This window comes from Aythya ferina, assembly GCF_964211825.1.
Source record: "Aythya ferina genome assembly, chromosome: 1".
Lineage (NCBI taxonomy): Eukaryota > Metazoa > Chordata > Aves > Anseriformes > Anatidae > Aythya > Aythya ferina.
Window position 1 is genome coordinate 85,072,089 of NC_140296.1, and position 4,951 is coordinate 85,077,039.

A 4,951-nucleotide genomic window follows, 5' to 3' on the forward strand; every position below is an offset into this window, starting at 1 on the left:
CAGTGTGATTCAGTAGTATTTGATGAATCATTTAACTGTTCTCAGAAAGTACGACAATTTGTTGATGGCTTTTTTTCTGACTTTTAGGAAGAGCAAAAGAGCGTATTAAGTTAACTAAGAAGTAATAGAGTCTAATACGAGCTACTAGATCTAACAGTAACAGATACAAAAAGAAAAAGAATCATTCCAGTTTTTAGAAAATGTACCTTTCAGTTCCGTAGTAGTAAAGGTATTGTTAACACATGTTGTTTCTGTCATTTGCCAGTGGTCTGGAAAAGAACATTTTACTATGCCAAGTTTTCTATCAATACTAAAAATGTTAATTACAAACAGAAAGTTTTGTTTATGATGTCTGAGTAATTGAGACAAAAAAAAATGTGATTCTTGTTCTCAATATTTTGAAATGGTTTTGATATGATTCCTCCTTCTTCCCCAGTTCTCTGAACATCTCATAAATTAAGGATAGCTTCAAAAAAAAAAAAGGATAAAAATGTCTGCAGTTTGTAATCCTGCAGAGATTACATTAGCAGGACATAAAATTCTAATAAATGCTTTGCTACAGATTTAAATCTCATTTTCAATTTGCAGAGTTCTCTAGCCTGAAAATTCTGGACACTTTTGAGTTAGTGTTGTGAAAATTATATTGATTGATCATTTATTTTCACAAATCAATTTCATCTAGGTAAGAAATTGGCAGTTTAAATATGTAGGTAGAAAAAAAACAGTAGGTAGATACAATACAATCCCAAAACAGCAAACAAATGTAGCTAAATATGTTTAAGTCAATCATAATTTTGTGATTTGGGGCTATTTTCACAATGATATATCAGATATTTTAATTGATTCAATAGCATACTGTAAGTGTGCAGTCTCTTGTATATACCATTTTTATCTTTTTCTCCCTCTGTGAAGAACCGTAATGTTTTTAGAATAGTTTCATCATGACCTATCCAAGGAGAAAAGTGTAATGAAATGACAGTAGGAGAGAGATAGCTACTCAGCAGAAAAGAGAATGAAGGGGGGATTTGCACAATCTGTCTTTCCTCCTTCTCTTGTGGGAACATGAAAAAAATCCATAGTTTGTTTGTTTGTTTTTTGTGTGTGTTGGGTCTGTTTGAGCTGGAGTCACCTTTTCCCTGCAGCAGCCCGCACAGTGCTGTACTCTGCACTTGTAGCTGGAACAGCACTGGTATTACTCCAGTGTTGTGTCTATTGCTACGTAGTGCTGGCACAGCATCAGGACTCCTTCCGAGCCCCCAAGAGCCAGCAGGCTGGGGGTGGGCAAGTGATGGGGAGGGGACATTGCCAGGGCAGCTGACCTAAACCAACCAAAGGGATATTCCATAACACCTGATGTCACATTCAGCAATAAAAGGGGGGGCTCTTGTGGGGGAGGGGGCTGTTCCTCCTGAACAACCACTACGCGTTTGAGGCCCTGCTTCCCAGGACGTGGCTGAACACCGCTCGTTGATGGGAAGTAGAGAATAATTTTTTTCCCTCTCTCTGTGCTTCTGCGCGGACTGATTGTTTCTTTTGTTTCTTTTTTTTCCTCCCCATTCCCTTTAATTAAACCTTTCTCATCTCAAACCTCGAGTTCTCTGTGTTGTATTTTCTCCCCCTTCCTCTTTGAGGAGAGGGGGAGTGAGAGAGCGGTTGTGGTGGAGCTCTGCTGCCCACCTGAGTAAAACCACCACATGGAGGAGGGAAGGGAGGGAGAGGGAATAATCCAGTCCTATAGTTAAGGTGATACTCTGTAGTGAGAATTTTTTGTTACATTTTCGTCATGAAAAATCTTAGTTTTTGAGAGAATGATAGACCTAAATGCCGCATTTTTATGAACCTCAAAAGATCAGTCAGAAACCATAATTCCATTTTCCATTTAGATATATACATATAAAGGCAGTCTTTGCTTCAGGATACTTAATGATTTGAGAGTTTAAACACTTTTATGAAATTTAAGTGCAAATTCAGAATTCATTTAATCTCGAATAGACTTCCAAGAATTTATAGGCTCTTTTACATACCTTTGTACATATAAGCGAATCTTGATGTATGAGCACCCAGGAATAAAACAACAAATTCATTTCCTGTGAGTTTTGTTATTACACTTCTACCTGCTAAGCCACTCTGCCTACTTACACTTACTATCACTGCAAAACATTTTAATTCATTAAAAACTTATGCTTGAATTTAGTGCAAATGAATATACTTTTTTTTTTTTTTGGAAAGACAATGCACAAAAAAGACGACACTGTTTAATTTTGTGTTGACTCTGGAATATGAGAAATTAGCTACACCCACTTCCAATCTACAGAAAAATGTCAAAAAGCAAAACCTTACTATGTGATGAAAAACATGAGCACACAATGCAGTTGCTTGCATTGAACTACTGGCTACAAATATATTTCTGAGCCTAAATTGTGAATTTTCTTGGCAAGCACATTAATTTAATCAGTGGAAAGGTGTCACCTCAAAATAAAATTATTTCCCTCCTAAACCTATTTAAATTAATTACTCTTGAGGTTACCTATGTACTCCTTGAATCCTACGCATCTTTCCCAGCATCACCCAAGAAACTATTCACATAGCAGGGATTTCAACAGATTTCTTAATTCAGGGCTTAACACTTCACTTCTGGACTGCCCACACACATTAAATTGAAGTTTATTTTTGTAAATGATGCAAGACAATTCTCTATGTACTTAGATACACAGAAATATTTCTAAAGCTAGTCTCAACTTAGAAACTTTTTTTTTTTTTAATTTCCTTCTCCTATTATGCTAACATTTTCAATGTTTCCGCATAGAAAGTGATTAAGGAATAATGTAATAAATAAGGTAAATAAGGATTAAATAAGATAAATAAGAGTTGTTGTTTTTTATTACAAAAAATATAAAAACGGTGCTTTTTCAGATCAAACTGCTTCAGAACTAATATGTTAGATACATAAAAATGCTCTTAAATGGGTTTAGTAGATACACTTTATAATTAAGAAAAGCTGACATGAATTCAAGCCTACATTTCTGATATTCATTATACTTGACCTTCTATGACACAAATTATCTGTATTTCACCATCAACAAATACACATTTTGGTAATAAATTCTGTTCAGTAAATAAGAGCTCTGAGTTACAAAATACTACATAAATATTAGGAGACCTTTTGACACCAGTACTCCTATGTTTAAAGAATTGTCTAAAATGAGTGTCTTATATGCCTGAAAATGGATAATAAATAATGAAATTTCCTGAAGTTCTTCAGTACTTTGTTATCTGCTGTTTTAATACCTTTAAGATATTTTTTCTTAATTAACACAGTTGGACAATGAATCTTTCACTCTCTTCCCAGTATTTATTTATATACAAAACCAGCAATATATTTGATGTTTCTGAAAAGATAAATGAGATCTGAATCCTTTTCCCTAAAGGTATATCAACTATGGAAGACTACCATGCCTTCTGTACTGTAAAGTTACCACTGATTTTTATGATGATCGTTAACTGCCTTTGAGAGTCTCACGCCATGACTCCGCAGTTTCAAAGCATTGGATATTTAGAATTTGAAATATTAACTTAAAGGGAAGTTTAGTAAGTTTGCAAAGCGTTGTGCTCATCTCATGAACTTCCTACTCCCTTACTTTAATTAGTCTACTCATTTCTCTATTTGGAAAAATATAACGATTAAGTATCATCAGTAAGGCATGTTGTCAACTCCTCTTATTGGAGAAGTTGTGGAGAGGGAAATAAAATTAGGGTGTATGGGAAAGTAACATAAATAATACTAATGGACTTCGTTCAGTATAAATCTTAATGAACATTTGGTATAGTGCCTTAATCAAGATATTAACATGTAAGTCTCCACCACCATCACAAGGCACTAGTCCTTATTATTACTACTGCTGTGGCCACAATACAACAAAATCTGGAACTGATGGGTGAAAACAAAAAAAAAAAAAAAAAAAAAACAAACCTGCTCAACAAGGTAACAGTAAATGAATCAATCAACAAAAATATAAGATTTGCTAACTAGAACAGATTTTGGCCAAAGGTGACCAAAGATCAAACTACGAAGAAAATGAAGTTTACTGTACCCAATTAAGACTCTTTTTTTACTTGTTCTCATTTCATGACAGTTTCTGGAGATCTAATTGCAAAATTAGGAACTCAGACTGAAAGCGCTTTGGGAAAGTGCTTTGTCAATGTTCCCTCGTGGTTTTTGATGTAGGATAATATATATTTAATTGCAACATTAAATCTGATATGGCTTCTTGGAAGAAGTGCATATCATAAAGACAGAGAGAAAAGGAACAAGGCATCAGTTAACAGTCAGATGGTGGAGGTACAACTTCAGAACAACCTAAGGGTCCGTCTGTCAGGAGCAAACTGCCCCAGGACAGGTCCCCAACAGGCAGAAGCTCCCCCCAAACCACCTGGTCCTTAATGAGCTCCTCTCCACAGGCTGCAGCCCTGGCCTGGAATCTGCTTGAGCAGGGGTTCCCACAGGCAACAGTCACGTCCAGTGCAGGTCCACTTGCTCCACTGTGGTCTCTTCCTCAGGCTGCAGCATAGAAACCATGCAGCCATGGTACACCATAGGCTGCAGGAGCACAGACCTACTTCACCATAGCCCCCTCCACAGACCACAGGAGCACTTCAGCTCTGCATCTCCAGCACCTGGAGCACCTGGAGCACCTGGAGCACCTGGAGCACCTGGAGCACCTGGAGCACCTGGAGCACCTGGAGCACCTGGAGCACCTCCTCCCCCTCCCCCTCCCCCTCCCTTTTCACTGACCTCAGTGTCTGCAGGGCTGTTTTTCACTCTCCCAGCTGCCTTTTTTTTTTTTTTTTTTTTTTTTTTTTTCTCTTAAATATGATCTCACAGAGGCACAAACAACATTGCTTATTGGCTCATCTCTGCCCAGAGGTGGGCCCCTTATCTAATGTGGGGAAG

The 4,951-nt window shown here is 37.1% G+C and overlaps 1 protein-coding gene across 1 annotated transcript in view; it reads right to left on the reverse strand.

Moving 5' to 3' along the window:
- LOC311434306 (uncharacterized protein) overlaps positions 1-4,951 on the reverse strand; it is a gene marked incomplete at its 3' end in the record, with an annotated part of 247,731 nt that overhangs the window by 44,921 nt on the left and 197,859 nt on the right. The gene's annotated exons all lie outside the window — the stretch shown is intronic.